The following is a 15,309-nucleotide window of genomic DNA, read 5'->3' on the forward strand; positions in this document are numbered from 1 at the left end:
GGAAAATGAGATTGGGGACTTCTGCTACAGAATTATAGATCTTGATTAAACTGTAGATGCAAAGAAAGAGAGGTAAACTGGGGTATGTGTATTCCTGTGATATTAATTGGAGTTTGGTGCATTTCTCTCCCAGGGGCAGTATTATGGTATAGTCTGAATTGACACTCCACTTCAAAAATTCACTGAGGTGTTTGATTACAGATCAATCAACTTCTGAGCCTCATCAGCCTATTGTATCAGTGAGACATGTAGTAAGGAATTGATATGGGTTGGGATTTTCATAACCCTTTGGCATTCCCCTAAATGATGAAGAACTGCCCCTTTTAAGTAGGTTTAATTCAGAACCTAAGTGCCTCTCTCTCTCTCTCTCTCTCTCTCTCTCTCCCCCCCCCTCCCCCTCTTTCTCCCCCTCTCCCTTCCTCCTTCCTTTCTTCCTTCCTTCCAAAAGTAAATTTTATTATTCTTATTCAACTATCTATCTATCTATCTATCTATCTATCTATCTATGTATATATATATACATATATATATATATATATCTTTCTCTTTCTCCCCCTCATCCATTGGGGAAAAACAACAAAAAAAGAAAACTTGTAACAAATATGTATACTTCAGCAAAAACAAATTTCCTTATTGGCTATGTTCAAAAATGTATATTTAATTCTGCACATGGGGTATGGAGATTCGGGGTCCATCACCTCTCTCAGAAGGTGGTAAACATCAAGGGTCCTCTGAAATCCTAGTTGGTCATTGTGATGATCAGAGTCCTTAAGTCTTTCATAGGTGTCTCTCTTCACAATATTGTTTTTATTACATATGTTGTTTTCCCAGGTATCTTCCTAAAGTGTCTTGTAATTGGAGCACCCAATTCTCTCCAGGTAGTTTTATTAAGTTCTCTAATCTCTTTGAACTAGTAGTTCTCTCCTGTTAAGGAATAACCCAAGAGAGTAAGGCTAAAAATTTAGAAACCAGAGGGATTGAAAAGGAGCAAAGCAAAAACTGATGTGCAAGATGGAGTAGAGAAGGGAGGGCATCTATTCCTACTGGGCTACTCTTATAAGGAATTCGTTGGTAATTCCAAAAACTCTCTCCTTACCTCATCTTTCTACTCTATAATGTGTAGTCAATATGGGCCTTATTTCTGAAAGGTTAAATCCAATAGGAAAGGTCTTAACCTTTCTCTTCCAAATAGTAGGAGGTGTCTGAGGTTTTCAGGATATTGTTTGGACAAGTGAAGAGGCCATCTGGCCTGACAGAAAACAATGAAATATTCCAGGCATTTGGGTTGAGGTGTCTACTGCTCTGGAGTTTATGACATCCCCTTGTATAAACTTGCATTATTGAAACTGGTTAGTCCAAGTTCTTCAAATGTCTCCCTCTCAGAATATTTCCTGGAGTTTCCATGAAAGTAGAGCAATCTATTGGGGGTAAGAAATGTAATGTATTACATTACTAATATGGAAATATGTTAAGCATGATTGAACATATACAACCTTTATAAGATTGTTTGCTCCCATGAGAGAGGGGAGGGAAAGGATGATAGTAAAAAAAAAAACCTGGAACTCAAAAGCTTGCAAAAGGATGAATATGGAAAACTATCGTTGTATATAATTTAAAAAAATGAATAATTTTTTAAAAAAGAAATGTAATGTATTCACATGTTCAATCACAGCCCAATTAGAACTGAGGATGTCAATATTTCATAACTATGCACTTCCAGCCCTAGTGGGTCAATTCTCTGGATCATAAAATCATAGTCTTGATTAGTGTGATCTTTTAGGATCTTCTAATATTACTTACTATCCTATTCAAGAGTCTCTTCCTTACCAATACTGCCATCCAGTTTTTTGCTCAAACAAGTTCAGTGATAGAAAACTTAACTACTTCCATAAAATGACCTGTTCCATGATCATTCACCCTTACCTGTGGGAACACAGGCGATTCTAACAGCCATGACACAAATCATTTCCAAGTAAACTGCTACCTGGACAATCTCAGGAGCTGGCAAGCCACCCTTAGAGATAAAGGTGTGAAGGGCGGCTAGGTGGCGTAGTGGATAAAGCACTGGCCTTGGAGTCAGGAGTACCTGGGTTCAAATCCGGTCTCAGACCCTTAATAATTACCTAGCTGTGTGGCCTTGGGCAAGCCACTTAACCCCATTTGCCTTGCAAAAAAAAAACCTAAGAAAAAAAAGAGATAAAGGTGTGCTGGCATTCCACCCCACAGACCAAGGGCACTAGACACAGCTGTATTTTATCACCTCCTCCCTAACATACCCCCTTATCCTCTAACACAGGATGCTGAACATACCCCGCTTGTTCACTCCCCCATTCCCTCATTATTCTTTGTTCTACCCCAGAAGACTTAACAGACTTAACTTAATATGTAATAGCTAAACAGTAATAAAATTGAGCTGGAGGTAGAAGGCAGTGGTGGCTTGACTCCTTATTCTCAGCTCCCCTCTGGGAGGGAGGCTGCTGTGGGCCCCAAGGTGAGGCAAGCCACAATACTTACCCCCTCCATGAGAAAGCAAACAATTTTATATTGATTTTACATGTGAAGTTATCCAAAAACATATTTCCATATTAGTCTTGTTACAAGAAAAGACACAAACAAAATAAAACAATAAAAATAAAGTTTAAAAAAGGATACTTCAGTGTGCATTCTGAATTTATCTCTCCCTGGAGGTGCATAATATTTTTCATTATGGATCCTTTGGAATTATGTTGGATCATCTACTTGATCAGAAGTCTTTCACAACTGCTCATCATTACAATATTGTGTGCTCACTTCACTTTGTATAAGTTCATATAAATCTTTCCAGGTTTTTCTGAAAGCATCCTGCTTGTTATTCCATCACAATCATGTACTGCAACTTGTTCAGTTATATTGCTATAATATAAATTTTATTATACAAATATGTCTTTTCCCTTTGTCTTTGATCTTTTTAGGCTATAGACCCACTATTGATATAACTGGATCAAAGGGTTTATGCAAGTTTATAGTTGTTTGGACATAGTTCCAAATTATTCTCCAGAATGGTCGAAATAGTTCACAATTCTACCAACAGGGAATTAGTTTTCCAACTTTCCCATGTCCCCTCCAACTTTTGCCATTTTCCTTTTTGGTCACATGAGTCAATATGATAGGTGTGAGTTGGTATCTCTGAGTTGTTTTAATTTGAATTTCTTTAATCAATCGTGATTTAGAACATTTTTTCATATAACTATAAATAACTTTGATTTCTTCATTTTGATTTCTTCTCCTTTGAGCATTTATCAATTGGGAAATGGCCCTTATTTTTACATATTTGGCTTAGTTCCTTGAGTATTTGAGAAATGAGACCTTTATTAGAGAAACTTATAGCAAATTTTCCTTTAGTTTCTTGTTTTATTTCTGATTTTCGCTACCTTATTTTGTAAAAGTTTTTTAATTTTATGTAATCAAAATTGTCTATTTTATTTTTGATAATCTCTAACTCTTATTTGGTCATAAACACTTTTTTTTAAATCCATGGTTAAGATATATTTTTCCATATTCCCCTAGTTACTTATGACATCACCCTTTATGTCTAAACCATTTATCCATTTTGACTTTAGCTTGGTAGACAATGTATACTGTTCATCTGTGCCTAGTTTCTGCCATACTGTATTCCTAGTAATTTTTGTCAAATGTTGAATTTTTACCCTAAAAGTTTGGATCTTTGAATCCTTCCTTTTTCTTTTTAACTTTATCTCTAACGTCAAACCAGGTCATTATAGTTATATATAGCTTTCAGGTTCATTCTCCCCACCTTGCCTCTTTGCATTCTTGTGGTCAAAATACATATTATTCTTCTGATACTGCTTTGGATTATTTCATACAAATCTAAGTCTTTTTGATTTTTTCATTTTCATTTTCTTCTTATGATTTCTGTCTGTGAGAATTGAAGTTGATCTTCATTTCAGACCTGATAGAATATGACCTACAGTGTTTTATCAGGATCATATTTATGGTTGCTAAAAAACTCATCCAAATATGTGTGTGTTTGCCTGTCTCTGTATAGGTGGAGGGGCAGAGTCGGCTCAGATTGATCCATTAAAATGCTTCTGGTGGGGCGGATCCAAGATGGCAACAAGAGAGGATCATGTCTTAGGCGCTCTCTCATAAAACTTGTAAACTAAGGACTCTAACTAAATTTACAAGAGACAGAACCCACAGAGGGATCCAGTGAGGCAATTCTCCAACCCAAAGTAACTTGGAAAAGAGCAGAAAGGCTCTGCTCCCTGGGGTCAGAGGGGTGGCCTGCCAGAGGGGTGGCCCACCAGAGCGAAAGAACTTCAGCCTCCCAGAGGCAGCCCCAGGGTGCTGGGAGCCACGAAGGAGTTTCCTGAACTATGCCCTGGGGAGCAACAAGCACAAGTTGGGGGAACAGTGGTACACCTCTGCTAGAGAGAGTGTGTGAAGCCCAACCCTCAGAGCACACAGTGAGTAGCATGGCCAAGGCAGTCCAGATCCAGGAAACAGAAGCAGGCAGAGCAGGTAAGCAGGAGCCCCCAGAACATGAGCCCATTGAACCTAGGGAGGGGAGTGAAGAGAGATACTGCCGAGCTCTGTCCTTTGCCCCTGGAACAGGACTCTGGGGCTCTGACCACATTCAGATCCTGATCGTAGTCTAGGCCTCCCATAGAACAGCAGGGCCCCCTCCACCTCAGCCCCATGGCAGAGGGGGAGGTGCTTATGGTCATTCACAGACTAGGAGGGAGGACAGAGCCTCACACACTGAGGCCCTTGTGGGAGTGTCCCAAAAGCTCAGGAAGCACCCCCCCCAAAACAGGCTTAGGTTGGGAAAATGAGCAAGCAGAAAAAAAGAGGAACACTATTGAGAAATATTTTGCAAATGAACCCAAGAAGAATCAAAATACTCAGTCTGAAGATGGGGAAGCACAAGCTCCTGCATCTAAAGACTCCAAGAAAAACAGAAATTGGTCTCAGGCTATGACAGAGCTCAAAAAAGACTTTGAAAATCAAATGAGGGGTGGCTAGGTGGCATAGTGGATAAAGCACCGGCCCTGGAGTCAGGAGTACCTGGGTTCAAATCCCATCTCAGACACTTAATAATTACCTAGCTGTGTGGCCTTGGGCAAGCCACTTAACCCCGTTTGCCTTGCAAAAATCTAAAAAAAAAAATCAAATGAGGGAGTTAGAAGAAAAACTGGGAAAAGAAAGGAGAGAGATGCAAGAAAAGCATGAAAATGAAGTCAGCACCTTAGTCAAGGAAATCCAAAAAAATGTTGTAGAAAATAGCATGCTAAAAACTAGCTTAGGTCAAATGGATAAAGCAGTTCAAAAAGTTATTGAGGAGAAGAATGCTTTAAAAAGCAGAATTGGCCAGATAGAAAAAGAGATAAGAAAGCTCTCCTAGGAAAATAAATCCTTCAGACCAAGAATAGAACGCAGGGAGATTGCTGAATTTACGAGAAATCAGGACTCAATACTTCAAAACCAAAAAAATGAGAAATTAGAAGAAAATGTGAAACATCTCATTGAAAAAACAACTGATATGGAAAACAGACTTAGGAAAGATAATTTAAAAATTATTGGAATACCTGAAAGTCATAATCAGGAAAAGAGCCTTGACATCATTTTCAAAGAATTACTACAGGAAAATTGCTCTGATATCCTAGAAGCAGAGGGCAAAATAGAAATGGAGAGAATCCACTGATCTCCCTGAGAAAGAGATCCCAAAAAACCAACCCCCAGGAATATTATAGCCAAGTTCCAGAACTCCCAAGTCAAAGAGAAAATATTAGAAGCAGCCAGAAGGACACAATTCAAATACCGTGGAGCTGCAGGCAGGATCTCACAGGACTTAATAACAACTATATTAAAAGCTTGTAGGGCTTGGAATATAATATTCTGGAAGGCAAAAGAGCTTAGAATGCAACCGAGAATCAACTACCCAGCAAAAATGAATGTCGTCTTCCAGGGAAAAAAAAAGATGGACTTTCAATGAACCAGGGGAATTGCAAATATTCCTGTTGGAATGGCCAGAGCTGAACAGAAGGTTTGATCTTCAAATACAGGACTCAAGTGAAGCATAGAGATTGGAGGAGAAGGGAAAAATATGAGGGACTTAATGATGATGAACTACATGTATTCCTGTATAGAAAAATTACACTGATAATACTCATATGAACCTTCTCAGTTAATAGAGCAGGTAGAAGGAGATTTTATAGATGAAACAGAGGAGAAAGCTGAATTTGAAGATAAAATATGGTGTAAAAATGGAGTCAATAGAAAAAAAGGGAAATGTAATGAGTAAAAGAAAAAGGAGAGGGGGGAATAGGCCAAGATATTTTATATAATAAGATTTTTCTTTATTACAATTAGCTATTGCAATGATATGGAAGGGGGGAAGGCCAGGGGGAATGAGGGAATCTTCGCTCTCATCAGAGATGACTAGGAGAGGAAACAGCATATATACTCAATGGGGTATAGGCATCTGGAGTAAGAAGGAGGGGGAGGGACAGGGGGAAGGAGTGGGGATGTGAATGAAGGAGGAGAGGATGGACCATGGGGGGAGAGTGGTCAGATATAACATATTTTTTTTTAGGTTTTTGCAAGGCAAATGGGGTTAAGTGGCTTGCCCAAGGCCACACAGCTAGATAATTAAGTGAGATCAGATTTGAACCCAGGTATTCCCTAACTCCAGGGCCGGTGCTTTATCCACTGTGCCACCTAGCTGCCCCTACATTTTCTTTTTTACTTATTGCAAGGGGCTGGGATTGGATGGTCTGTCCAGGACCATAGGGCCAGGTAGATGCTGGGCCTAAGGGGGGTTGTATGGGGGCTCAGGGCCTCTTGGCCCCAGGACCAGGGATCTGTCTGCTGTGCCACTCAGCTATCCTACAACAGAGTGAGAGTGAAAGGAGAGAGAAAATATAGTACATGGTAGTGGAGAAATACAAAAGGAGGAAGTTGTGATCAGCAATGGCAATGTTGGAAAAATATGGAAATAACTTTTGTGATGGACTTATCATAAAAAATGTGATCCACCCACGATAGAGTTGGTGGTGTTGGAATACAGACTGAAGCACATTTTTTATTTTTATTATTTTTGGCGGGGGAGGTGCAGGGCAAATGGGTCTGGGTGGCCTTCCTGGGGCCTCAGAGCAGGATGATTGTTGGGTCTGAGGGCAGATTTGGACCCAGGTGCTCCTGGCTCAAGGGCCAGTGCTCTGTCCGCCACCCAGCCACCCCTACTATTATTACTATTTTATTTTATTTTGGGTCTTTTTTTTTCTTTTTTATGGTTTTTGCGGGGGTTGGGATGGCTTGCATGTTACACAGCTGGATGATTTTGGGGGCTGGATATGGGCTCAGGTGCTCCTGGCTCCAGAGCTGATGCTCCATCCACTGTGCCACCTGGCCATACCTACAATTATTACTATTATTATTTATTTTAATTTTAATTTTTTCTCTCCCCTTTACTTTATTGCTCAAGCAAGTCTATTTTTGGGGGGAGGGGGTATTTTGTTTACTCTTAAACAAGAATATTTTATTAATGTATAAAAACATTATTTGTACAAAATGAGAATAAATAAATATTAAATTAAAAAATGCTTCTGGCATTTGTTTGAGCATTTGATGATGAATTATCCTACCAAAGGACCCTAAAGCAAAAAGGAGAAAATATAGGTCCTGAAGTAATTATGAAACAATTCCGAGATTGGTCACCCCTTTGTCTTCAATACTAGTAACACTGATGACATGATAGCTATATTTTCCACTGATTCTGAAGCTCCCTAATCACCAAATACTTGAGTCCTGAAATCTGATGAGTTCTAAAGTCCTAAAGTTTATGTAGACTATATAACCAGACATGATGGGAAAAAACTTCTATACATTTTTAATCTTTCTATATATGGGTTCCATTACATGTGAAAAACCTCCTTCACAAGTCCATATGAAGAACCAACAAGAAATTTTCCTCTTCTGTGTCAGTGGTTCATCCTTGCTCCTAGGGGTTCTAGGATTCTGATGATCAACCTTTATAATTTCTACATCTGTAGAATTTTTTGTGCTTTGTGCTTATGATTCCTATATAACATTGGTCAAATCAAGTTCATGTCCAAATGCAGCATCATTATTGGATAATAGCATGTTAACCTCAAGTAAGAGAAAGTTAGACTAAAGGGAACAAACCCAAGTTGGAGAATATTTTTAGAATGCACTCCATTTATACAACCAATCAAAGGAGCTATTCTTCATCATGTAGTTAGAGGACCAGTCCCAGTTAAAGAATGTCTGCACATACTCCAAAGTGCATGTAGGAATTTTATCTGGTGAGCCCTCTGCTTATATTCATTAGAACCAGGCTTATTTGTTGATTCCCTGTTATAGGTGCTTGTTGTCTACTCCCTTCCACCATTAGACTACAAACCTTTGTGAATAGGAATTGTTACATTCTCTGTATTTCTATCTCTAAGACCTAGGGCAGTGTCTGACACATATTAGGCAATTAATAAATGCTTGTAGACTAATTTCATATCACAGATTAGATTGGACTTTAGCTTCTCTAATTTCCCAATCTCCCCACAATTAAGACTATCTTATTTTCTATACTTGAACTAACATTTCAGGAATTTCTTCTAGAGATATTTCTAGTGGACCAGATCTTACTATGACTTCATCTTGGAGTTCTCTCTGCAGAAGAAGGACTTCTGGTTGGCTGCCATTATCTCAATGGTCAGGACACTGTCTACCTTGGTAAACATCAGCATTCCTTATTTTAACTAATCCTTAAATGACATATTCAAATACTCTTTCCACCTTGTTTGTCCTCTCTGGACACTCTTCTTATCAATGTCACTTTTAAAGTGTGATAATTGAAACTGAACATAAAACTCCAAAGGTGATCTGAATGACACAAAATACAGAAATACAGTGGGACCATTAATTTCCTTTTGGACACCCAATACTTTTATTAATGCAGTGAAGATAGCATTAACATTTTTGGCAGTCACATAGTGGTGCTGACTCAGAACAAACTGGATTTTAGTATATTAAAACCTTTCCACATGACCTGTTAAGCCAAGTCTTTTCCATCTTTGTGCAAAAGTTTTAAAATTATAAATGCAGAAATTTGTTTTATGTTTTTTCTTTCTCATGGTTTTTCCCTTTTAATTCTGATTCTTCTTTCACAACATGATGAATGTGAAACTATATTAAACATGATTGTATGTATATACATCAAATTAATGTTGGGGGAAAGAGGGAGGTAAAAAATGTGGAACTCAAAATCTTACAAAAACACGAATGTTGTAAATTATCTTTGCATGTATTTGGAAAAATAAAATAAAATAACACATATGTATATATCTATATACATATGGAGGATTTTATATTTATCCCTATTTAATTAATCATATTAGACAATTTATAACTTAAGGTCACTGAATTGATATGGAGTGTTTATTTCCTCTTCCATCTTAGTAGCTAAACATCTATTCCATTCCATTCCATTCCATTCCATTCCAGTGTTTTCCCAGTTAGGAGAAGGAAGAGCATAAGAATGGTAAATTTGTTATTATTCATAACTTTAACGAATACATCCTCTATTTCTTATTTTTTTTACCTGAAGAAAATGATTCAATTGAAAAGAACTGACATAAAAAATATGTGACAAATCATTAATCAAAATTCATTCAATTAGAATCCAAGAACATAGTCATCCAATACATCTTTCTCCATCTTGCCATTGGGTATATCTTAATAGAGTTTATTAAATGCTTCATATAACAGCATAGAGATGAACCATGAATTGGGCACAAGATAGCTTAAGGGAAATTGAACAGGGTATTCAATGATTGTAAGCTACTTCCTGGCAAAAAAGGCCCATCCTTTTAGGACAAATTTTTAATGAATGCTCTTTGCTTGGAAATATTGGAACACTGTAATCTGTGAGTAATTAATGTTTCCAGAAATGAAAAAGATAATGGAAAATATGCATGGTGAGTTCAAAGAGACTGTGGTTTATTTCCAGTATTGGCCTGTATGCAAGAAGTATCTTAATTAATATAAATGGAGAATAATAGGTGGACATTTAGAGGGTTCAAACAGTACCTAATTTTTTTTTAAGGAGTAATTTTAGAGGATGATGGAGAGTTGAAATTGGAAGAAGAAGAAGATTTGTATTTGAATGTGGGTTCTACCATTTACTGCCATAGGGCAGCTAGGTGGCACAGTGGATAGAGTGCCAGATCTGGAGACAAGAAGACTCATCTTCATTAGTTTATTTCTGACCTCAAACAGTTACCTGGGCCAAGTCACTTAATCCATCCTGCCTCAGTTTCTTCATCTGTAAAATGAACTGGAAAAAGAAATGACAAACCATTCCAGTATCTTTGCCAAAAATTGCCTTCAAATGAAGTTAAAAAGAGTTAGATATGACTGAAACAACTGAACAAACAATAATAAAAATATATGAAGATATTATTGTCTAATCCACACTTATTGATACTATGATTCACTGTATGACAAACAGAGCAACTAAGTATTACAGTGAATAGAGTGTGGGACCTGGAGTCAGGAAGACTTATCTTTATTATATTAATCTGCCTCAAACATTAGTTGTGTGACCCTGGCCCAAGTCATTTCACCCTGTTTGTCTCAGTTTCCTCATCTGTAAAATGAGCTGGAGAAGGAAATGGCAAAAACTCCTCTGGTATTTTTGCCAAGAAAGATCATGAAGAATTGGACCTGACTGAAATGACTGAACAATAACAGCAACAACAACAATTTAATGCCTAATATTTGACCTTGAACAAATCATTACTTGGATCTGCTGTGAAATGAGGGGAATTGGACTAGACAACCCCTATGGTCTCTTCCACTTATCATTTTCTTGACCTCTGGACACCAGAAGTATGAGAACTTCCAGCTCTTTGAATGGGTCCCCTGCAGTAAATCTCTGGGAAGAAATAGACAATAATGGAGTCAGATAAGAAAAAAAGTGTAACCAGTATCAGTGAAATGAATGTTCACCTTAGGAAGATCATAAAAGCACTGATGTACTGAAAGTGAAAAAAGTTCTGGATTTTTTTTTGTTTATTTGTTTTTGCTAGGGAAGATGGAAACAGAATAGGATTTGGGTAATTTGTTTTCTCTTTGTGGTCTGTTAACTTTACACCATTTGTCCTATGTTGGAAAATGTTTCTTACATTGTTCTTTATCTCTGAACATAGCTTAAATTTAAAATAAAACAACCCTTCTTTTTGGTTCTTAGAATTTTTTCCCCCTCAGTCTTCAACTTCATTTGGGCTCAGAAGTTATCTTATAAACTTATTTGTGTTCTCTTTTATTATATCCTTTTTGTTTATTTCTTTATTTTTTGCAAGGCAATGGGGGTTAAGTGACTTGCCCAAGATCATACAGCTAGATAATTATTAAGTATCTGAGATGAGTTTGAACTCAGGTCCTCCACACTCAAGGGCAGTGCTCTATCCACTGCACCACCTAGCTGCCCCTATCATATCTTTAATTTCACATTTTTCCTCCTATTCTTTTCAAATATGGATTTCTCGGGGTGCCACCTCAGGAACCATAATATTTGCTTTTGTTTATTTTTTAATTGTTGCTTTTTTATAGCTCATTAATTAAATAGCTTACTAATTAAGTGATTTTGTAAGAATTGGAGTTTTCAGGGCTTCATATTTGTTTTGCTCTAGCATTCTTTATTGGGGTGTGTGTGCGTGTGTGTGTGTGTGTGTGTGTGTGTGTGTGTGTGTGACATGGGTCTCTTTGGCAGTCTTGTGAAATTTATGGAGCCTTTCTCAGAATCAGGTTCTAAAAATTTGAAGGAAATGCTAAATTTCGGTTAGAAGTCATGAAAAGGGGGCAAACTAGGTGGCGCAGTGGATAGAGCACCAGCCCTGGAGTCAGGAGTACCTGAGTTCAAATCCAGTCTCAGACACTTAATGATTACCTAGCTGTGTGTGTGGCCTTGGGCAAGCCAATTAACCCCATTGCCTTGTAAAAACCTAAAAAAAAAAAGTTATGAGAAGGAAAACACAATTTTTCCCTCATCCATGTTCACAGGCCCCTTGAAATCTATTCATTGGCCACTTTGGGGAAGAGGCAGGTAAGGTAGTCCTTAGGTTAAGAGCCTTTGTTATATAAAGGACTTCTAAGTATATATACACCTAAATAATATGTATATATATACCTAAAATTTATGGTTTTTTAAACATTTATTTTTCTTTAAGTTTTGTCTATGTTTGGACTATACCTAGTGTTTCTCTTCATTAATAATATTCCTTGTTAGTCAGAAAATCTCCCTTCTTACTTTCTCTATGATCTGTGCTCTGAAATAGCCAGTATGGTAAATCAAGAATTTGCATGATTTTAGTGTTATGAGAATTTTAGGAAATGTCTACATAATTCAAATCCCTAATATCTGCTAGATCAATTTTGTGATCTCTTTGGAAAATCTTTTCTTTTTCTTTTATCTGTCCAGGAAATATTTTATATATTTCTATTTCTCTGTTCTTTTATCCATACCCAATTCTCACCACTGGCAATATGAACAGGCCGTGATGCTATTGTGGAGCTAATAGTAAGGAATTGTGAATTAGACTAATCTGTATTAGCTGTATTATAATTGTTACCCATTCTTTGACTCAAAACTGGTGAAAATATCTTTGTGAACAGAAACTAACTCAAAGTTAGTCCAAAGAAAATTATTTTCATTTTTTCAAAATGGCATAGGTGAAATCTAGCATGGAAAATGGAACTGTACTAGATAATTTCTAATATATTAAGAACTTTTTTGCCCAAGGTCATCCAGCTAAGTGTAAACATTTTTTAAGAATTTATTATATAAAAAATAAAAAAGAATTTATTATATACTTTATATATATTAAATATATATATTTACTTATTTATTATATACTGGCTGGTTGTGCTAAGGAGACAAGGAGTGGCTCAGTGGATAGAATCCTGGACCTGAAGTCAAGAAGACCTAAGTTCGATTCCGACTGCAGATGCTGACTAGCTGCATGACCTCAGCAAATTATGCTTAACCTCTGTTTTCCTAGGAGGCAACTAGATGACTCAGTGGATAGAGCACTAGACTTGCAGTTAGGAAGATCTGGGTTCAAATCTAACCTCAGACACTGACTAGTTGTGTGACTCTGAGCAAGTCACTTAACTTCTGTTTGCCTTAATGAATTGTAGAAGAAAATGGAAAACCACTCCAGTATCTTTGCCAAGGAAACCTCATGGATAGTATTCACAAAAGCATCATAACCTGTTCATATTGCCAGTGGAGAGAATTTGGGTATGGATAAAAGAATAGAGAAACAGAAATATGCAAAATACTTCCAGGACAGATAGAAGAAAAAGAAAAGATTTTCCAAACAGATCACAAAATTGATATAGCAGATACTAGCGATTTAAATTATCTAGGGCCATATTAAATATACACAGAGTATGTAAAGATGACCAGGAGCTGAAGGCAGAGGGGAAACTGGGAAAGGCTTCCTGCAGAAGGTAAGAGTTGAGCTGGGTCCTGAAGGAAGCTAGGGAGGAGAGTAGGAAGGAAAGGTGAGGGACCAGGAATTCTTATCCTTTTCTATATGTCAGAGATGCCTTTGACAATCTATCCTTCATTAAGTCACCAAAGTAGTTTTCCTTAAAGCCCAGTCACCTCCAGGATCAAATACAAAAATGCTCTTTGTGTCATTTGAAGCCCCTATCTACTTTCCTTATCTTCTTAGACCTAAAGTCCCCAACACAGACTCTTAGATCCAGTGATATTGGCCTCCTGGCTGTTCTACCAACAAAACCCTCCATCTCTCAGGCCTGAGCATTTTCTCTGGTGTCCTCCAAGCCTAGAATGCTTTGTATCTCTGTCCACAGGCTTCAAATCCCAACTAAAACCCCATCTACAGGCTTTAATTTTAATGCCTTCCTTCTATTAATTGTTTCCTATTTATTCTGTATAAAGCTTATTTGTACATAGTTCTTTTCTTGTTTTCCCCCTGTTGTAACCTCCTAGAGGGCAGAGACTATATTTTGCTTCCTTTCATGTCCCCGGTGCTTAGTACAGGATCTGACATGTAGTAGGTGCATAATAAATATTTATTGACTGACTTTTTGGTGAAACCTATGGATTAATTTTAATTGCATAAAACAAAATACAATGGATTACCAAAGAAATCAATTATTCTAAAATTATCAAATATTTTATCAACATATTTATCAAAATAATTTTATAATTATCAAAATAATTTTTACAAATACTAGAACTAGGTAAAGAATCCCTATTCTAGAAAACCTTTCCTATCCTGTCATTCTACCTTCTTATAAAATAAGGTGATAGCATTGTTCTATGGTTTCTTATTCATTTCTCTGGGATTAGAGAACTGTAATCAGATTATATGGAAAGGAAGTTGTGAAATTTTCTTCTTTATTCACCAATATTTGTTTTCAGCAATGAGCTCAGATGGGAAAGTTGAAGAAGAAATCAAAAGCCAGCCCTAACCCTCTCCCATTGCAGTAACAGAAATTGATTTCCTTAGGATCACACATAAAATTCAAATCCTTTCTTTCAAGTTCTCCTCAGTACAGAGACAATTTGGCACCATGTAGCTTGTGGGGATCATGGGAGTTGAGAAGGTGAAAGTGACTGAACCCTAAAGACTGAATAACAGGGAGAGTCAAGATGAGAGTTGGATCTTTTCAATCAAATGCTGTGTTCTTGGAACAGAATCCCCTATCTTTACTCTGGCAACATCAGAAACTGGCTTTGGGAAACAAGTTGGGAAGAAGGTGAAAGAGGCTCTATTCTTTTCTTAATAGATGTAACTTCTCCAGGACAGAGGGGAGAATGGGGCAGCTGAGGTCACTAGCCCGAATATAGGGTACATTTAAGCATAGGAAAGTTCCATTGCTAATTTGGAGACTGGGCAGAATGAGGATGCTCCTTCCAGGTGCATCATCAAACTAAGATGAATTTGCATACCTATCTAGGAAGTCCAATCAGAGAAGCTTGCTTTTTTTTTGATGATGATCTTTTTTTTTTTTATTCTCTCACAACCAACAGCTTGGCAACATCAGCATCATGGGGCAAGAATTTGGAGAGTCTGTATTTAAGCCTAGGATGACCTTCGTCTTTGCACGCTTTGATGCTGAGTTCAGCTTGGGATATCCAAGTCTGTCTCTGGGTAATGCTATCTATGCCTGTCTTTGACAGCATGTTGGATGAGAATGTTGGTGGAAAAGCCTGTATTTTCTTTCCTGCTGAATAGGTAAATATGCAACACA

The sequence above is a fragment of the Macrotis lagotis genome, chromosome 2, assembly GCF_037893015.1.
Source record: "Macrotis lagotis isolate mMagLag1 chromosome 2, bilby.v1.9.chrom.fasta, whole genome shotgun sequence".
NCBI classification, from domain to species: domain Eukaryota; kingdom Metazoa; phylum Chordata; class Mammalia; order Peramelemorphia; family Peramelidae; genus Macrotis; species Macrotis lagotis.